Consider the following 21780-nt stretch of genomic DNA (forward strand, 5'->3'; position numbering starts at 1 on the left):
ATTCCTTCGCACCTTAGTTGCTGCCTCACCCGCTGAGTTTCTCCAGCATTTTTGTCTACCTGAAAATGGACGTATGTGTTTTCAAACCTCTGTTCCTTTTGCCTGATGAGAAAAGGGAGAAGAGGGAGTGACTGGGGTGAGAGTGGTCCTTGATTGATTCAGGAGGTGTTTAGATTGCAAGGCAAAGCTAGCTGGAGTAAAAGGTAAAAGGACAACTGACCACTGTTCTGGTGATAGTGTTCTAAAGCAGATTCTCAGGATAAAGGACAATTTCAAAAAAAGTCTGCAATGCATTGGCCGGGAATCGAACCCGGGCCTCCCGCGTGGCAGGCGAGAATTCTACCACTGAACCACCAATGCAGCTGCTGAAAATGTTGCTTTATGCTGAACTGATGAGTTTCGTACTTTCCACATCTGGTCTTTCTTTTCTGTAGAATACTGCGGGGTGTTGCCAATTCCCTCGTCATCAGAGCCACAGCTCTGCTGCTCATTTATAGCCGTCCATTTGAACATGATAAATCACTCAGCACAATGGTAACTTTTAACGTAGCGCTCTGACAGGTCATCCTAAATGCTGGCGCAATGTTATCGAGTTTGCCTGTGGTCATCACGGGGGACACGCCAGGTTTCTCACCAATATAGGAAAGAGGGATCAGTGCACCACACACATTGCATTACAAACATAGAATAGGCTTCAGCAAGTGAAGTAACGCTCGCTCTTCAGCCGGCCCGAGCCTACCTCATCTCCAGGACCCTTTAATTCTCCTTCCCATTCCCACACAGACCTTTCTGTCCTCAGTCTCCTCCATTGTCAGAGTGAGGCTAAACGCAAATTGGAGGAACAGCATCTCATATTTTGCTTAGGTGGTTAAGTGTTGATTTCTCTAACTTCAGGAATCCCCGACATTCCCTCTCTCTCTATCCCTCCCCCACCCAAGTCGCACCAGCTTCTCATTTTCACCCAACCAACAGCTGACAATGGCCTGTTTCCTTCATCATCAGTACTTTTTGCACATCTTTCATTCATTGTTCTTTATCTCCCCACATCACCATCTATATCACTCGCTTCCCTTATCCCCAACCAGTCTGAAGAAGGGTCTCGACCCGAAACGTCACCCATTCCTTCTCTCCAGAGATGCTGCCTGTCCCGCTGAGTTACTCCAGCTTTTTGTGTCGATGCTCAGTCTTTAGACATGCATAGTCCGTATGCATCAATGGTGAATATGAATATGGTTATTGAACGCAAAGAATTAAGAAGACGACAGCATTTTATTTACGTACGCCCCTAGGACTGTCAAATGACAATGAGATAGCAACAAAGCATCAGAGAAATTTATGCCACAGGTGAAGGCCATTCGGCCCATTGAGTGTCTATGGGGTAAAAATGGACTCCGAGTTAATCCACTTTTGGCCCATGTCCTCGCAAACTATGGATTTTCAACTGTTTAAGAAAGAACTGCAGGTGCTGGAACAATTGAAGGTAGGCAAAAAATGCTGGAGAAACTCAGGCGGTGAGGCAGCATCTATGGAGCGAAGGAATAGGCGACGTTCCGGGTCGAGACCCTTCTTATTTAGATGCTTGCTAACCATGGTGAGGGCTCCATCATGAGTTTTAGATTCCTTCCATTCACTGATTGAAATAATCCTTCCTCAGCACCTCTCTTAATCTTTCTACTAATTCACTTTAATCCATGTCCTCCATCCACTGACCTTTCTGCTAAGATAACTAGGTTGTAATAGTTAACTAGGTTGCAATAGTTAAAATAGTTATTGTTTACTCCAGCTAGCTATGCCTTGCAATCTAAACACCTATATCAATAAGGACCACTCTCACCCCGGTCACTCCTCCTTAAGGGTTAATAGGCCTCTCATAATTTTACACATGTGATAGGAGTAGAATTAGGCCATTTAGCCCATCAAGTCAACTCCGCCATTGATTCATGGCTGATCTATCTCTCCCTCCTAACCCCATTCTCCTGCCTTCTCCCCATAACCTCTGACACTTGTACTAATCAAGAATCTATCTATCTCTGCCTTAAATATATCCACTGATGGCCTCCACAGCCTTCTATGGCAAAGAATTCCAGATTCACCATCCTCTGACTAAAGAAATTCCTCCTCATCTCCTTCCTAAAAGAACGTTCTTTACTTGCATGGCTATGACTAGTCCTAGACTCTCCCATTAGTGGAAACATCCTCTCCAAGTCCTCTGTATCCAGGCCTTTCACCATTCTGTACGTTTCAATGAGGTCTCCCCTCATTCTTCTAAACTTCAGCGAATATAGGCCCAGTGCCTTCAAACGCTCATCATATGTTAACCAACTAATTCCTGGGATCATTCTTGTAAAATCATCTCAATTAAATCTCCTCTCTCTTTCTGTAGGAAAGAAGTGCAGATGCTGGTTTAAATCGGAGGTAGACACAAAATGCTGGAGTAACTCAGCGGGACAGGTAGCATCTCTGGAGAGAAGGAATGGGTGACGTTTCGGGTCGAGACCCTTCTTCTTCCTCTCTCTCTCTCTCGCTCTCTGTTCTTTTCCAAAGAAAGCAACCTCAGCTTTGTCAGTCTTTCCTCATGGCTCTATTCTCCAACCATGGCAGTATCTCTGTCACTCTCTCGTGCCCCCTCACATTCTTCCTGCAGAGTAGAGTCCAAAATGTAGCAAATTATTTGTGTCAGGACATTTCAATGCCTGGGAGAGTTGAAGTGTGATCTTCCTGCCCTTGCATTCTGTGCTTCAGCCAATAAAGACAAACATAACATAGAAACATAGAAAATAGGTGCAGGAGTAGGCCATTCGGCCCTTCGAGCCTGCACCGCCATTCGATATGATCATGGCTGATCATCCAACTCAGTATCCCGTACCTGCCTTCTCTCCATACCCTCTGATCCCCTTAGCCACAAGGGCCACATCTAACTCCCTCTTAAATATAGCCAATGAACTGGCCTCGACTACCCTCTGTGGCAGAGAGTTCCAGAGATTCACCACTCTCTGTGTGAAAAAAGTTCTTCTCATCTCGGTTTTAAAGGATTTCCCCCTTATCCTTAAGCTGTGACCCCTTGTCCTGGACTTCCCCAACATCGGGAGCAATCTTCCTGCATCTAGCCTGTCCAACCCCTTAAGAATTTTATAAGTTTCTATAAGATCCCCTCTCAATCTCCTAAATTCTAGAGAGTATAAACCAAGTCTATCCAGTCTTTCTTCATAAGACAGTCCTGACATCCCAGGAATCAGTCTGGTGAACCTTCTCTGCACTCCCTCTATGGCAATAATGTCCTTCCTCAGATTTGGAGACCAACACTGTACGCAATACTCCAGGTGTGGTCTCACCAAGACCCTGTACAACTGCAGTAGAACCTCCCTGCTCCTGTACTCAAATCCTTTTGCTATGAAAGCTAACATACCATTCGCTTTCTTCACTGCCTGCTGCACCTGCATGCCTACTTTCAATGACTGGTGTACCATGACACCCAGGTCTCGCTGCATCACCCCTTTTCCTAGTCGGCCACCATTTAGATAATACTTGGACCTCAATGTGAAGGTTAGACAAGTTTCCCATACATCTTCTTTTCTAATGTATCTACATCTCCTGGTAACTTCAGTAGACATAAACATTTCTGATGCTCTGTACTTTCCAGTACTTGACCATTCCCTGTGCATCACTTTGCTTTAATTGCCAAACTCTACATGCATTGCCTCATATTTGTCCACATTAAATTCCATTAGCTGCTGGTCCACTTGTATTCACTTATTAGAATAGATGGGTACGTGATTAGTATAGATGGCTGCTTGCTGGTCAGCGTGGACATTTAGTTTTGGAGATACAACGAATAAACAGGCCCTTCGGCCCACCGTGTCCGTTCTGACCAGCGATCCCCGCACATTAACACTACCCTACACACACTAGGGACAACTTACATTTTTTCCAAGTCAATTAGCCTACAAGCCTGTCTTTTGGGTTTAAGAAGGAACTGCAGATGCTGGAAAATCAAAGGTACACAAAAATGCTGGAGAAACTCAGCGGGTGCAGCAGCATCTATGGAGCGAAGGAAATAGGCAACGTTTCGGGCCGAAACCCTTCTTCAGAGTGTGGGAGGAAACCGGCAATCTCAGAGAAAACCCACGTGGTCACGGGGAGAACGTACAAACTCCGTACAGACAGCACCGGTAGTTGGGATCGAACCTGGATCTCCGGCGCTGCAAGTGCTGTAAGGCAGCAACTCTACCACTGCGCCACAGTGCCGTACCATGACATATGGGCTGAAGGGCTTGATTTTGTGCTGAATTACTCTAAGAAGTCCATCGCTATTTCCTTCCAATCCAGAACTTTCTCCCTCACTTTTAAACCGCTGCCAGTTTTGATATCATGCAAAGCCTCTTAACAGTAACCTTCACATTGAGGTCCAAGTCCTGTATATGCTGAATATCACGATACTCAACTAAGCCCTCCAGTCACTTCACTCCCCATCAACATGTTCCCCTGCACTTTCTGTCACGGAGCCAAGATCTCATCCATTCTGCCAATTTGGCTTGGATCCCGTGTTTAACTGGCAGTAACAATTTAAGCTAGTAAGGTGAACTAACGTTTGAATAAAATTTACTCCGAGGATGGTTCGACTGCCCCGACCGCGGGAGAATAAAGAGGGAAGAAGCTTAGACATTATTGCCTTCCATCACAGTGCGGAATGTGGGGAATCATCTGTGGTGGATGTTTATGTTAACTTTTATGTAGTTGTGTGTCTTGTTGCTTTTTTTTTTAGTATGGCTGTAAGGTAACTCGAATATCACTGTAGCTTAACTGGTACACGTGACAATAACAGATCTTTGAAACCTTTGAAATGGGACATCTTCTGCCACAATTAGATTTAGCAGCAGAGCAAATTCTATAGAGTGGGAGCAATTAAATAGATTCTGAAAAATAATTGAAAAGTACAGGAATTAAGCAAGGCAGTGGGATTGAGGGAAAGACAAATATAAATCAGATTCAGCAGTCTGAAGAAGGGTCTCGACCCGAAACGTCACCCATTCCTTCTTTCCAGAAATGCTGCCTGTCCCACTGAGTTACTCCAGCATTCTGTGACTGTCTGCAATTCCTTGTTCTGCTGTATTTTAAGCATTTTGATTATTGTATTTGCTGTACTTTAAGCATTGATTTTATCTTAAGTATAGTGCGCGCTCACTTACACACAGACAGACACACACGCACACATGTACGCAAACCAGCATCTGCAGATCCTTGTCTCCAGAGGTTTTATGGTTATGTAAAACATAAAGACTTTAGCGACATGCAGCATCTCTGGAGAGAAGGAATGGGTGACGTAGGTTTGAAGTAGGGTCTCGACCAGAAACGTCACCCATTCCTTTTCTCATGAGATGCTGCCTGTCCCGCTGAGTTACTCCAATTTTTTTGTCTGTCTTCGATTTAAACCAGCATCTGCAGTTCTTTCCTATATATATATCTATGTGTATATATATATATATATGTGGGTGTATTTGTGAGTATGTGTATTTATTGACACTGGACTATTTTTTTCTCTCTTGTTTATTATATTGTTTACAGTGTACTATGTTTACATATTCTGTTGTGCTGCAGCAAGTAAGAATGTCATTGTTTTATCTGGGACATATGATAATAAAACTCTCTTGACTCTTGACACAGCAGAGAGAACAAAGTCAAATAGCAGAAGGAACAAAGGTAACCGAGAATAACAGAGAGAAATAGATCAATAGAAACCAAGAATAAGTGATAAACGTAAGAAAGAGACAGGTAAACAATGTAGCGTTATTACAAAACCTACCATCAGCGGCGCTCCAGATCTGCCACTGCCTGTGCGTGCGATTCCGGATGCTGGGGGGTAGGGGGGGGGGGGGGGGACGGGATTAAAATTCAGGTTTGTATTGGTTGTCGGAGAGGTATTTGCTCGGACTACAAGTTGGGAATGAAAATTCGTTCTCCGCTTCCGTTCCTGTTTTAAAAAAAAGTTGCTGGTCGATTGCATCGCTGGATTGAAGTTAAACGCGACCTTCTAACGCCTTCAACATCACGGATCGAAATCAACATCAAGGACTTCCACATCAGGAAAAAACAAAAGTTAAATAGTTTATTTAGACAATAGACAATAGACAATAGGTGCAGGAGTAGGCCATTCGGCCCTTCGACCCAGCACCGCCATTCAATGTGATCATGGCTGATCATCCCCAATCAGTACCCCGTTCCTGCCTTCTCCCGATATCCCCTGACTCCGCTATTTTTAAGAGCCTGATCTAGCTCTCTCTTGAAAGTATCCAGAGAACCTGCCTCCACCGCCCTCTGAGGCAGAGAATTCCACAGACTCACCACTCTCTGTGAGAAAAAGTGTTTCCTCGTCTCCGTTCTAAATGGCTTATTCCTTATTCTTGAACTGTGGCCCCTGGTTCTGGACTCCCCCAACATCGGGAACATGTTTCCTGCCTCTAGCGTGTCCAAGCCCTTAACAATCTTATATGTTTCAATGAGATCCCCTCTCATCCTAATGTTACAATAATATTAAAGTTCTGATCTTGAGAATATGACATTTTTGAATTTTCAAGACAGTCTGGGCGTTTATTACTATTTCTGTCACAACGGTGAATTTTGTAATTAGCTACAATTAGGTAACTAACTAATTATATGCTTTAATTTCAGGTCATCCAAGTAAGATATATCATATTTGTTTCAGAATGCTTCAATCTATAATAACTGAAAGTTATGGGCTTTTGACTGTCCTCGATCGCAGCTTTTGTGTTAAGTCAATGGAAAAGCAATAGGGAACAAGATGCTAATTTCCGAGTATGAAAATGACCATAACCTTTTTAATACTGAAGATATGAAAATGAATTAGGTATCAAATTAAAGTTCTTTTTATGCTTTATCTGACGGGATAAATTACAGGCTTGATTTTTTTAAATCTCAAAATTTTGTAACATTCCTAAGCAATGCTCAGGGAAAAAGTGAAATTGTAAGAAAAACGAGAAGACAGATGTGAGCTAAAAGCTAATGAATTTGAAAGACAAACAGGGGAACACATTGCTGCAAATGTAGCAGGGACCTGTAATACGTGGCCTTTGCCATCTGCGTGTCTAGAATGTAAAGTCAGGAATGAGGAAAATAGCTGAGTCGTTAATCTGAATGCTCTGTAAAATTCCCACAAATTGCAAGCTGATACTTGCTTGGTTATTTAACTTGGCACAGCAAGTTGTCTGGCAATTATTTGCTAGAATATCCAATTAATCAATGCAAGAATTTGTAGCGATTACTCGTTAACCCTTCTTGACCAGGAAGTTTACAGTTTTAACGGCACAGTTTTATTTCATTATTTTGGAAGTAAAAAAAAACTACAGATGTCGACTTTAGACTTTAGAGACACAGCATGGAAACAGGCCCTCTGGCCCACCAGGTCTGCACCGACCAGCGATCACCCTGTAAACTAACATTAACCTACGCACTAGGGACAATTGACTATTTTACCGAAGCCAATTAACACACAAATCTGTACGTCTGTGGAGTGTGGGGAAAGCAGAGCACCCGGAGAAAACCCACGTGGTCACAGAGAGAGCGTGCAAACTCTGTATAGACAGCACCTGTTGTCAGGATCGAACCCAAGTCTCTGACGCTGTAAGGCAGCAACTACTGCTGCACCACCGTGCCGCCCGATGCTGAAATAAAATAAGAAAACAGTGGAAATATACATCAGTTACGATTGTTCACTACGCCCCCAGATGGCCTGTTACCCTCACGGTTCTGTTATTAACTTTAATACCCAGTTAACTGGTGAGTAAACAAAATTCTATCTAAATAGAGAATTGTTCATCATATTGTAACAAATACAGAGAAAACCTGAGTTAAACAGAACATAGACTAGTACTAGTATTTCCACACCAGGGCATCGGAAATGTCCTCGTTCTTCAGGGAACGGGGATTCCCCTCCGCCACCATAGATGAGGCTCACACCAGGGTCTCATCCATACCCCGTAACACTGCCCTCTCTCCCCATCCCCGCACTCGCAACAAGGGCAGAGTCCCTCTGGTCCTCACCTTTCACCCCACTAGCCGCCAAATACAACACATAATCCTCCGCCATTTCCGCCACCTCCAACGTGACCCCACCACTCGCCACATCTTCCCATCTCCCCCCATGTCTGTCTTCCGCAAAGACCGCTCCCTCCGCAACTCCCTCGTCAATTCTTCCCTTCCCTCCCGCACCACCCCCTCACCGGGCACTTTCCGTTGCAACCGCAAGAAATGCAACACCTGTCCCTTCACCTCCCCCCTCGACTCCATTCAAGGACCCAAGCAGTCATTCCAGGTGCGACAAAGGTTCACCTGTATCTCCTCCAACCTCATCTACTGCATCCGCTGCTCTAGATGTCAGCTGATTTACATCGGGTAGACCAAGCGTAGGTTGGGCGATCGTTTCGCCGAACACCTCCGCTCAGTCCGCAAAAACCTACCTGAACTCTCGGTGGCTCAGCACTTCAACTCCCCCTCCCATTCCCAATCCGACCTCTCTGTCCTGGGTCTCCTCCATTGCCAGAGTGAGCAACAGCGGAAATTGGAGGAACAGCACCTCATATTCCGTCTGGGGACCTTGCGTCCTTATGGCATTAACATTGAATTCTCCCAATTTTGCTAGCCCTTGCTGTCTCCTCCCCTTCCTTAACCCTCTAGCTGTCTCCTCCCACTCTCCCATCCGCCCGCCCTCGGGCTCCTCCCCCTCCTCCCCTTTTCCTTCTTTCTCCCACCCCCCATCAGTCTGAAGAAGGGTTTCGGCCCGAAACGTCGCCTATTTCCTTTGCTCCATAGATGCTGCTGCACCCGCTGAGTTTCCCCAGCAATTTTGTGTACCTTATAGACTAGTACAGCACAGGAAGAGGCCCTTCTGCCCACAATGCCAGTGCTGAACATGATGCCAAGTGAAACTAATCTTCTCTGTCTGCACATGATCCATATCCCTCCATTCCCTGCATATCCATTTGAATAATGAAAGGGCTTTTAAATGCCACTATTATATCTGCCTCCACCACCAACCCTGGTACCATGTTCCAAGCATCCACCACTCTCCACCCGCCAAATGTAAATACCATTTGCCTCACGCATCTCCTTGAAATTATGCCCCTCTAACCTTAAAACTATGCCCTCTAGTCTTTGGCATTTCCACCCTGGGAAAAAGGTTCAGACTGTCTACCATATCTATGCCTCCTATAATTTTATATACATCTATCAGGTGTACGCTCAGCCTTCGGCGCCCCTGAGACAACATCCCAAGTTTGTCTAACCTCCACTTCTAGATTATACTCTCTAATCCGGGCAGCTTTCGGGTAAACCTCTCCTTTGTGCTGTGTTAACCTGCGTGCACCCATTCTTCCTTCTCCTTCCAACTTCTTCTGTTGGTAAACTCTGGTAAAGCCAGCAGCATAGCAAACCAAAAGCAAACACATTTATTGCCAAGGAGCACATTTCAAGAAGGACCCACACCTGAAACGTCACCCATCCACGTCATCCCGAGATGCTGCCTGTCACGCTAGGTTACTCCAACACTTTATGTTTTTATTATCATTGCCAAGTAATACACTGCATTTATGGAGCTCATTGCAGATTCCCTTTCTTCAGACTGCAGATTGTAAATATTTTGCAGCCAAATTCTGGTTGACCCTTTGGAGTAATGAGAAGGGACAGCGGTTGGCACTCCTACCCTGGACGGGACGACAGATGGCACAATGGGCTAAGTGTTCGGCTGGCAACCGGAAGGTAGCCGGTTTGAATCCCGCTTGGAGTGCATACTGTCGTGTGTCCTTGGGCAAGACACTTCACCCACCTTTGCCTGTGTGTGAATGTGTGTGAATGTGTGTGAGTGATTGGTGGTGGTCGGAGGGGCCGTAGGCGCAGATTGGCAGCCACGCTTCCGTCAGTCTGCCCCAGGGCAGCTGTGGCTACAGAAGTAGCTTACCACCACCGAGTGTGACTGAGGAGTGAATGAATAATGCGATGTAAAGCGCCTTGAGTATTAGAAAGGCGCTATATAAATCCCATCCATTATTATTATTACCCTGGGCATCATCTGACTGGAGACCCCCAGTCATATTTAGAAGGAGCTACAGATGCTGGTTTACACCGAAGATACGCACAAAATGCTGGAATAACTCAGCCGGTCAGGCAGCATCTCTGGAGAACATGGATAGGTGACGTTTTGGGTCAGGACCCTTTTCTATTGATATAGCAGGAGTATAACATATGGTTCTTAAGCCTGCAATAAAATCATAACTGATCATTGCCTGATTACTTTAGTCAACTCTGGAATTAATTTAGATAGGCACAAAAAGCTGGAGAAACTCAGCGGGACAGACAGCATCTCTGGAGAGAAGGAATGGGTGACGTTTTGGGTCAAGACCCTTCTGCAGTTCTGAAATGAGTTTATTTAGTTTCATGAAAATCCATTCATTACTTGGTTTAATGAGACCTATATCCCCAAGGCTTTTACTAATGAAGAAAATAATGTTTCAGGACAGGAACCTTATCTAGGGACAGGAAACCTATTCAGCCATTCCTCTACAAGCTTATCTCCAAAGTAAACAAAATGACTGCAACCTAGCGGTTCAACGCTGAGCCCCAGGCATTTCAAGCCCTTCTCTCAGGCAAGGTGCAATTGGATTTGTATCCAGCAGAGGGAGCAGCGTTCTGCTGGTTGGGCTATCATTCATTTGATGGTAACTTGCTGAAAAAAGACCCTGTAATGCATTAACAGATACTTTTAGAAGACCAGAGGTCCAGATTAAATAGCAGGCAACATGTTACAAACAGCTTCACTGCAAGACCAAGGACAAATGATTAGTTGCTGCTCATTTTATGCAAAATTGCCTAACATAAAAAGACAAATTTCATGGTTAGACATTAGAAGGGCTCCAACCCGAAACGTCACCTATTCCTTTTCTCCAGAGATGCTGTCTGACCATCTGAGTTACTCCAGCATTTTGTGTCTATCTTCGGTATAAACCAGCATCTGCAGTTCCTTCTTACAAATTTCACAGTTACATGGTTTAGATTTACTGGGTTTGCCACAAGAGGCAATGGTATGCCAGTTATTTGCTCGAAGCATTCTTGTTAAAAAAACGTATGGAAACAGACTCTGGAATTTCACAGAATTTTTTTTAATGATTGAGTTAAATTATATATAAATTACTACAATTGTCTAACTTCTCATTGCTCAAAAACGAATGCCAATGTAACAGATTTGAAGAACTAACTAGTACCTATTAGTTGTATGTTATCGATTAACAAACAATTCAATATTTCAAAGCAATTAATATACAGTATTGAGCGTATTTAAGGGAACCTTCATACATTGTATTTCAAGCACAGTTATTACTTATATTACTTATTTTTATTTGTTGGAATTAAGCAGTTTCAGTTAAACATGAACTGTTCTCAAATCAATTAATACTTTGTATAAAATGAAGCCCTTTTCATTCTTGTCCCCATGCAAAGACTAGAAACCAAATGTAGGTTTAAAGCAAAAAGCATGTGTATTGAATGGAAATCCAGATTGTGCAAATATATATTTGTGTTGCAATTTAGAGTTGATGCAGAATTACTTCAGCTTTGCAATGATAGGTATTTGCTTTGTTTGTTAATGCATACACATGAAGTCAGGACACAATCTGTCTTCAGTTCAGAACTGAGTGTAAGATTGAATGCTCTACTGAATGTGTTCTGCAAATATTTAAACTTCTAACTTGTGAAATGTCCTAAAGGGATAACGACAGTTCCTGACAGCCGTGATCTGGCTGAAGCCAGTTGTTGATAACTGAGTACAAATTCAACTGGAAGGCATTTCAAATTTCACCTTAAATCAAACAATGTCAAATGAGAAACAAGTGAAAATTCTTGATGTTACACACATCAGTCAACTTGACAGCCACTGAATGTCAGCCTTGTCAGAACTGAATCCTCTTGCCTTAAATGAAGTGAATCTTTCTCTCTTGATGTGACTGGTAGAAGGTTTAGAAGGGAAATGAGTTGAAATATTTTCATTCAAAGAGAATGGGAGAGTGTTGGAAAGGGTGGTTGGTGAAAGTTAATAGACACAAAATGCTGGAGTAACACAGCGGGACAGGCAACATTCGGCCCTTCGAGCCAGCACCGCCATTCGTTGCGATCATGGCTGATCGTCCCCAATCAAGTGCCTGCCTTCTCCCCATATCCCTTGATTCCACTAGCCCCTAGAGCTCTATCTAACGCTCTTATATCCATCCAGTGATTTGGCCTCCACTGCCCTCTGTGGCAAGGAATTCCACAAATTCACAACTCTCTGGGTGAAAAAGTTTTTTCTCACCTCAGTCTTAAATGGCCTCCCCTTTATTCTAAGACTGTGGCCCCTGGTTCTGGACTTGCCCAACATTGGGAACATTTTTCCAGCATCTAGCTTGATAGAAACATAGAAAATAGGTGCAGGAGGAGCAGGAGCTCCTTATCGATTTGAGCGTAGCGCTGTTCAGCGGGAGGCATAGGCAACTGGTCTGGAGCCCTTACTGTCATCTTGTAGGCAAACAGCACCCAGTCCATTCTGGGAGGGATCACAGGTAAGGGTGATGGGCAATTTAGCATCAAAGTATGCGAGTGTTGGAGCGCAAGACATTAGTTGTTTGAAGGTTTCAGATGCCACCTGCTGGTGTTTGTGCCAGGACCAGTGCGTATCCTTGTTGGTCAGTTGTCGCAGCGGGGCTGACAGCTCGCTGAAGTTTGGGATGAATTTCCCAAGGTAGTTTATCATGCCTAAGAATCGTTGTAGAGCTGTCACGTCTGTAGGTGCTGGCATTTCGTTGATGGCAATGGTTTTAAACGGGCCTGGCTTAAGTCCATTGTTGGTTAACACGTGGCCCACATAAGTCACTTTGTCGACCCGGAACCTGCATTTGAGAGGGTTGAGTTTGAGATTTACTTCCCGGGCACGATCCAAGACCTGTTTCATGTTTGAGTCATGTTCTTGTGCATTGCGCCCGGTGACCAGGATGTCCTCCATGATTATGTAACATGGGTGCCCAGCAAAGAGTTGTTCCATAGTACGCTGGAAAACCTCACTAGCTGAATTGATGCCAAATGGCATTCGTAAAAATCGGTAGCGTCCAAAGGGCGTCGCGAATGTAGTTAACATGGAGGATGCAAAGACTAGTGGCATTTGCCAAAATGAGTTCATTGCATCTAGGACGGAAAAAACTGTGGCTTTACCCAGGTTGGCACCGACTTCTTCCACCGTCCACATCGGGTGGTGTGGCCGTTTGATGGCAGTATTTAAATCCTTAGGGTTGATGCAGATCCTTATTTCGTTTTTGTTCTTCTTGACTGCTGCAACCATGGTGGAGACCCAGGAGGAGGGGTCGTTGACAGGGGCTATTACACCCAGTGATTCCATTCTGTCTAATTCAGCTTTGACGTGCAGGATTCGGTGAGGAGAACGAATGACAGGTATAACTTCGTTATCGGTTACAATGCTGTATTCTGTGGGAAGTTTGCCCAGCTTATTGTCAAAAACGTCTTTGTATTGTGCGAGTAGTTGTTGGGTAGGACTTTGAGAGGTCGACAGCTGATACACAGCGGGGAGGGGGAGGGGGAGGGGGAGGGGGGAGGGGGAGGGGGAGAGGGAGGGGGAGAGGGAGAGGGAGAGGGAGAGGGAGAGGGAGAGGGAGAGGGAGAGGGAGAGGGAGAGGGAGAGGGAGAGGGAGAGGGAGAGGGAGAGGGAGAGGGAGAGGGAGAGGGAGAGGGAGAGGGAGAGGGAGAGGGAGAGGGAGAGGGAGAGGGAGAGGGAGAGGGAGAGGGAGAGGGAGAGGGAGAGGGAGAGGGAGAGGGAGAGGGAGAGGGAGAGAGAGTCTTTGTGTAGTACCGTAATACCATATAAAGAGTGGCATGCACATATGTGTGGTGAAGGTTATATATGGTATGAATTAATAAGGGTTAATCTACAGTTTACTTCTAACTTCTTTTAATCTGCATGATTCAAGAGTGGTGCAAATTGGTTGGTGCTGGCTTAGTGAAGTTGGCATGTTCTCACATTTGCATATTTTCTGATAACACCAGCATTAGTGCTGTGATTTCCCTTTTTGTCCCTGAGTACTCTACTTTTTTGCCCCAACTTGCATTTTGAACCAGATGCCGAATATGAAATTGAAGTCTGATGAAGTGTCTCAAGGCAAAACGCCACCTGTCCATGTTCTCCAGAGATGCTGAGTTACTCCAGCATTTTGTGTCTATCTTTTGCATTTAGAATCGGCCGTATTTCATCTTATAACCATATAACAATTACAGCACGGAAACAGGCCATCTCGGCCCTACAAGTCCGTGCCGAACAATTATTTTCCCTTAGTCCCACCTGCCTGCACTCATACCATAACCCTCCATTCCCTTCTCATCCATATGCCTATCCAATTTATTTTTAAATGATACCAACGAACCTGCCTCCACCACTTCCACTGGAAGCTCATTCCACACCGCTACCACTCTCTGAGTAAAGAAGTTCCCCCTCATGTTACCCCTAAACTTCTGTCCCTTAATTCTGAAGTCATGTCCTCTTGTTTGAATCTTCCCTATTCTCAAAGGGAAAAGCTTGTCCACATCAACTCTGTCTATCCCTCTCATCATTTTAAAGACCTCTATCGTCCCCCCTTAACCTTCTGAACTCCAGAGAATAAAGACCTAACTTATTCAACCTTTCTCTGTAACTTAGTTGTTGAAACCCAGGCAACATTCTAGTAAAGCTCCTCTGTACTCTCTCTATTTTGTTGACATCCTTCCTATAATTGGGCGACCAAAATTGTACACCATACTCCAGATTTGGTCTCACCAATGCCTTGTACAATTTTAACATTACATCCCAGCTTCTATAGTCAATGCTCTGATTTATAAAGGCTAGCATACCAAAAGCTTTCTTTACCACCCTATCTATATGAGATTCCACCTTCAAGGAACTATGCACGGTTATTCCCAGATCCCTCTGTTCAACTGCATTCTTCAATTCCCTACCATTTACCATTAGGCTGTGGGCCGAGCATCAAAAATGTGTCTAGAAATAGAATTTTGTGACCCAAGTCACCAAACTACATGAAATTTTCACATATTGTGTAAAAAAATGTATATAAATCACCCCTGAAACTCGATATGAAGAAGACTTGCACATTTTTATTAAATTAGAGAAAAACCGGAAAAATGTCGGGAATTTTTTAGTCCAATCAAAGCACGTTTAACATTGAGTTGTCTGTCAGTTAGCCAATCACGCGCTTTGTTTCAGGCTAGCACACAAAATGGCTGAGGGGGCTTCACAGATGCCTGTTTTACTGGAGATTCACGATTTGTTGTTCTGTGGAATAAATGTCGTGGAAACTTGCAGCAGGTTAATTGTATTTAGTGGGAAAAGCATTAAAAAGGCTGAAGAAAGTGCTGCGAAGTGGATTAAAGTGTAAGAAAGCCTTCAAAGTCCCTGCTGATGTGCTGGAACACAAAGAAGGTCCCCATGAATCAACACTAACTGAAAGGTAAGACTAAAGTCTGAATTTATGATAATCTATCTGTATGGACTTCAATTAATTTAATATAATGTGAATAAATTCATTCATTTATTCATTCCTTATTCATTCATTCACTCACTCACTTACTCATTCATTCATTCATTCATTCATTCATTCATTCATGAAATTGAGGGACTAAACTATAACACAGTCAATTAAACATTGTCACTAATGCCAGCCTGTTGTAGAGTAATGTCTTTAACAGCTAATCTCGGAGCTGCCTGCGAAAACTTACCGGGAAAAAGTGCTCCGATCGCGGGGCCTAGGTATTCGCGGTAAAGTGAAGTCGCGGTCTCAATTAATAAGCGGCCGATTCGCGATCGCGGAGCCGCGGATCATCTCCGCGGGCGGGGGGGGGGAGGCTGTACATAGTGGCGTCTGTCGCGGTCATTTTCAGACCCCGATAACGGGAGAAAAACGGAGGGATATCGATCGCTCTTTACCGCGAGTACCTATGTCCCACGATCGGAGCACTTTTTCCCGGTAAGTTTTCGCAGGCAGCTCCGAGATTAGTTGTTAAAGACTTATTACTCTACAACAGGCTGGCATTAGTGACAATGTTTAATTGACTGTGTTATAGTTTAGGCCCTCAATTTCATGAATGAATGAGTGAGTGAGTGAATGAATGAGTAAGTGAGTGAGTGAGTGAATGAATGAATAAGGAATGAATGAATGACTGAATGAATTTATTCACATTATATTAAATTAATTAAAGTCCATACAGATAGATTTTCATAAATTCAGACTTTAGTCTTACCTTTTAGTCAGAGTTGGTTCCTGGGGGCCTTCTTTGTGTTCCAGCACATCAGCAGGGACTTTGAAGGCTTCCTTGCACTTTAATCCACTTCGCAGCACTTTCTTCAGCCTTTTTAATGCTTTTCCCACTAAATACAATTAACCTGCTGCAAGTTTCCACGACATTTATTCCACAGAACAACAAATCGGAATCTCCAGTAAAACAGGCATCTGTGAAGCCCCCTCAGCCATTTTGTGTGCTAGCCTGAAACAAAGCGCGTGATTGGCCAACTGGCAGACAACTCAATGTTAAACGTGCTTTGATTGGACTAAAAAATTCCCGACATTTTTCCGGTTTTTCTCTAATTTAATAAAAATGTGCAAGTCTTCTTCATATCGAGTTTCAGGGGTGATTTATATACATTTTTTTACACAACATGTGAAAATTTCATGTAGTTTGGTGACTTGGGTCACGAAACTGCAGAATAAAGCTCCTCGGCCCACAGCCTACATGTACGTCCTATTTTGATTTGTCCTGCCAAGGTGTAGCACCTCACATTTATCAGCATTAAACTCCATCTGCCATCTTTCAGCCCATTCTTCCAAATGGCCTAAATCACTCTGTAGATTTTGGAAATCCTCTTCATTATCCACAACACCCCCTATCTTGGTATCATCTGCATACTTACTAATCCAATTTACCACACCTTCATCCAGATCATTGATGTACATGACAAACAACAAATGACCCAACACAGATCCCTGAGGCACCCCACTAGTCACCTGCCTCCAACCCGACAAACAGCCATCCACCATTACCCTCTGGCGTCTCCCATTCAGCCACTGTTGAATCCATCTTGCTACTCCTGCATTTAAACCCAACAAATTATCTTGACAAATATTTTGTTCTGTTATACAATTAAAATCAAAGATAGACACAAAAAGCTGGAGTAACTCAGCGGGTCAGACAGCATCGCTGAAGAAAAGGAGTAGGTGACGTTTCGGGTCGAGACCCTTCTTCAGACTGAGAGTTTCCCCTGACTCTCAGTCTGAAGAAGGGTGTCAATCCGAAACATCACCTATTCCTTTTCTCCAGTGATGCTGTCTGACCTGCTGAGTTACTCCAGCTTTTAGTGTCATAAGGTCATAAGAACATGTGATAGTAGAATTAGTCCATTCGGCCCATCAAGTCTACTCCGCCATTCAATCATGGCTGATCTATCTCTCCCTCCTAACCCCATTCTCCTGCCTTCTCCCAATAGCCTCTGACACCCGTACTAATCAAGAATCTATCTATCTCTGCCTGAAAAATATCCACTAATTTGGTCTCCACAGCCTTCTGTGGCAAATAATTCCTCACATTCCCACCCCCCTCCCAACCTGACTGAAGACATTTCCCCTAATTTCCTTCCTAAAAGAACATCCTTTAATTCTGAGGCTATGACCTAGACTCTCCTACTAGTGGAAACATCCTCTCCACATCCACTCTATCCAAGCCTTTCACTATTCTGTATGTTTCAATGAGGTCCCCCCTTATTCTTCTAAAGGGGTGGGAGATTGCAACCTTCACGTGGTCCACCCTGTTTTAACTAATGCAATCAACACAACATGCACATACAAATAGATCAAATAGAACAAGTTGTTCTATAACTTTAGGCTGTGCACGCCATACGCAAGAAGAAGAAGATTCTTCTAAACTCCAGCAAGTACAGGTCCAGTGTCGACAAACGCTCATCATAGGTTAACCTACTCATTCCTGGGATCATTCTGGTAAACCTCCTCTGCAACCCTCTCCAGAGCCAGCACATCCTTCCTCAGTGTCTATCTTTGGTGTAAACCAGCATCTGCAGTTCCTTTCTGCACAATCTAGTTTAAAGTGTCCAGTACTACTGATGATTATTTTACAAGCATCACCTATTCCTTTTCTCCAGAGATGCTGTCTGACCCGCTGAGTCACTCCAGCTTTTTGTGTCTATCTCTGGTTTAAACCAGCATCTGCAGTTCCTTCCTATACAATTAAATCACATTGATAAGGAAACAATGTGACAATGGTGACATGTATTCAGTATTCAGTATTCAGTATTTCTTTAATATCATTTTCACTGAGTATTCGCATACACAGAGGAAACGATAAAAACGTTGCTCGATCAGCTTCCATTCAGTGTAGTTAATAAAAAAGGATAAATACATAGAGCTTTAAAAACAAATTAAAATTACCATGTCTAAAAACAGAAAGTAGGCCTAAAATTTACAATAGAATAAAAACAGACATTCCGACCGACAGTGGCTTTAGAGTGGCTTTACTTTGACAGGTGCCTAACTGTCAAAGTATGGACGAGGTTGAATGTGTTTGTGAGCGATATTTGGGGAGTGTGATATGTGAAACATGTGATATGTTTCTAAAGTATGGGAAAATTGACAAGACAAAAGAGGAAAATTACATATTGAAGATTTGTTCTTCAAAATGTTTAATATATTTCTGCACCTTTTTGGCTTCGTAGGGAGATGAAACACAGCACTACAATTATTAACCTACCCTGATTTGAATCTAAAGTACCTCCTGAGTAAATACTGTTTGCAATATTTATTTTTCAAACATTGCCATGACCTTGAATAACAGTAATCATTTCTCCAGTTACCACACTCATGCCAATCAGATAAATAAAGGGTTTCAAGCTGAGCACAAAATATCATTCCGTTCTTTATCAGTTTTTAAAACATCCATTTACAGCTACGTGTTAGCTAATTTTACTTTAGAAAATGGATAGAATATGGTTTGGTGGGTATGGATATGGATATTGATAGGATAGGTTTATAATGGATAGGATAGGTTGAGAGGGATATGGGCCAAATGCACCCAGGCGGGAGTAATGGTCTGAAGAAGGGTTTCGGCCCGAAACGTCGCCTATTTCCTTCGCTCCATAGATGCTGCTGCACCCGCTGAGTTTCCCCAGCAATTTTGTGTACCCGGGAGTAATGTACATGTTGGTCGGTGTGGGCAAGTTGGGCCAAAGGGCTTGTTTCTACGCAGTATGACTATGAAAGGCACTTTTACAAATTTAAAAATCCTGCATATTTTCTGGATTTGAAATAAAGAAGGTTTAAATTGCTGTTTACACCGAAAAAAAGAACAAATTTGTAATCCATTCTGGAGATGGAAACATAGAAAATAGGTGCAGGAGTAGGCCATTCGGCCCTTCGAGCCTGCACCGCCATTCAATATGATTGTGGCTGATCATCCAACTCAGAAACCTGTACCTGCCTTCTCTCCATACCACTTGATTCCTTTAGCCACAAGGGCCACATCTAACTCCCTCTTTAATATAGCCAATGAACTGGCCACAACTACCTTCTGTGGCAGAGAATTCCAGAGGTTCACCACTCTCTGTGTGAAAAATGTTTTTCTCATCTCGGTCCTAAAAGATTTCCCCCTTATCCTTAAACTGTGACCCCTTGTCCTGGACTTCCCCAACATCGGGAACAATCTTCCTGCATCTAGCCTGTCCAATCCCTTAAGAATTTTGTAAGTTTCTATAAGATCCCCCCTCAATCTACTCTATGTACTCTATGTGAATAGAGAATGGTTCACCAAATGTAACCGAGGACAGCAATATTCATGCAGATCGCCCGTTTACAAGCTCTCTATTATGGCCAGATTGTACAGTACTGTGGCAGAAATAGAATAGATGGAGGAATCAGCAAAAGAAACATATTTTATTGCTTGGATCTGAGCCTTAATGCATCTCAGATTAATTTTTTTGGATCTGGGCTCATCTTGAATTGTCTTTGAGAAGGACGTGGTGATTCTCCCTCTAGAGCCATTGTAATGGAAACATAGATGATATAACAGAGTGGCTTCTCAGTCTATTTAAGTCAACCACATCGGTAGGTCTGAAGTCAAATAAAGGTTGTATCAGGAGAAATTGGTGGATTCCTCCCATGAAGTTCATGAGTGACCCAGCTGGGCTTTTACAACTTGCAGTGATTTTATAGTTAAAAAAAACTTAATTGACTTAACTAGTTTGTTTTTAAATTCTAGATTAATAATTGAATTTAAGTTCCATAGATGTCATTGATGAATTGGAAGGGAAAATTCAGATCAAAATTTAAATAGAATTTATCGAGAGTTGCAGACTCAGGAAGAACATTTGCAGAGGCCATTTCTGGAAACTGCTCAGCCAACATTACAAACGAGCAGTTGGACACCACTTACAGCCAAAGCAAAACTTGTACCAATACAACAGGTAACGCGCTGTGGGGGAGCTTCAAATAAATGGTTTTATTCCAAAAAATATCTGTAGCAAATGCACACACCTCAGAAAAAAAACGTTTGGCTACACACCAGGCAGGAAAGAGAGTGACATACAATTCCTCTCAGAATATACCACTGTGCAGGCACAAAATGCTGGAGTTACTCAGCGGGTGAGGCAGCATCTATGGAGAGAAGGAATGGGTGACATTTCGGGTCGAGACCCTTCTTCACTGTGTATTATGCAGTTGTCCAGAACTCCTCTGCTGTGTCCTGTGGGTGCAAGATGGCACCAGAAATGGCAACATTTTCTGTGAAGCTCCTCTTAAAATGGTTAAAGCAGCCTTTTACGATTGTTTTCCCTTTATGTAATCTGTCTAGAGCTGAGAAAGTCGTTGGCTAAAAGTCTCCTGTCAATCGTTGCTGAATCAAAGAAACTCTCAAAACTATGGATATTTATTGGTGTTATGTTTCCGGCACAATGTGAGTAGAAACAAAACAAGAAACAACAAGAGTCTCCAGGTAAAACATTTGGAATCCTGAACCCCTATTCCACCCCCACCCCCACCCCCTCCCTCCCCTCCACATCATACTTCTAGATAATGTTAAATCATTTGAGAACAAGCGGAAAGAGCTTAGAGCAAAGGGAGATGAGAGACGCTATGTTATTTGCAACACTGAAACATGGCTTACCTCTGACTCACCTGACCCTGCTGTACACTTGAGAGTTTCTCCATGTATCAGATGGACTCTATGGAATCCTCAGGCAAGGTGAAAGGGGCAGTGTTTGCTTTTTGGCCAGTGCTTCATGGTACACTGGAATGATGGTTTCAGCTCAATTCTGCTCCCCTGACATGGAATACCTGTACCAAAAATGCCATCGCCTTTATCTACCGAGGGAATTCACATCGACCAACTTGCCGGTTGTCTACTTAACACCCCAAGCTAATACCAACGTAAAATATCAAGGTAGCATTGGATGAATTATATTGGGTTGTCAATCTTCTTCAAACAGCAGCTGGCTCAGATGAAATTGCGAACCAATCAACTGGCCAGTATTTGTCGACATCTTCAACCTCTCGCTTCAATAGTCTATTGTCCTCATCCACTTCAACGAAACCACCATCATTTCAATCCCCAAGAACAATAATGACCTTTCTCAATGGCTACTGCCTAGTGGCTTTAACGTTGACTATAATGAACTGCATATAAAGATTGGAAATC

The 21780-nt window shown here is 43.4% G+C and overlaps 1 non-coding gene across 1 annotated transcript; it reads right to left on the reverse strand.

Annotated features, from left to right (window-relative positions):
- Positions 1-289: 289 nt before the first annotated feature.
- On the reverse strand, positions 290-360 carry trnag-gcc. Its single transcript has one exon. It is a non-coding gene; the product is annotated as a tRNA-Gly (tRNA).
- Between the last annotated feature and the right edge of the window lie 21420 nt (positions 361-21780).

The sequence above is a fragment of the Amblyraja radiata genome, chromosome 6 (assembly GCF_010909765.2).
Source record: "Amblyraja radiata isolate CabotCenter1 chromosome 6, sAmbRad1.1.pri, whole genome shotgun sequence".
Taxonomy (NCBI): domain Eukaryota; kingdom Metazoa; phylum Chordata; class Chondrichthyes; order Rajiformes; family Rajidae; genus Amblyraja; species Amblyraja radiata.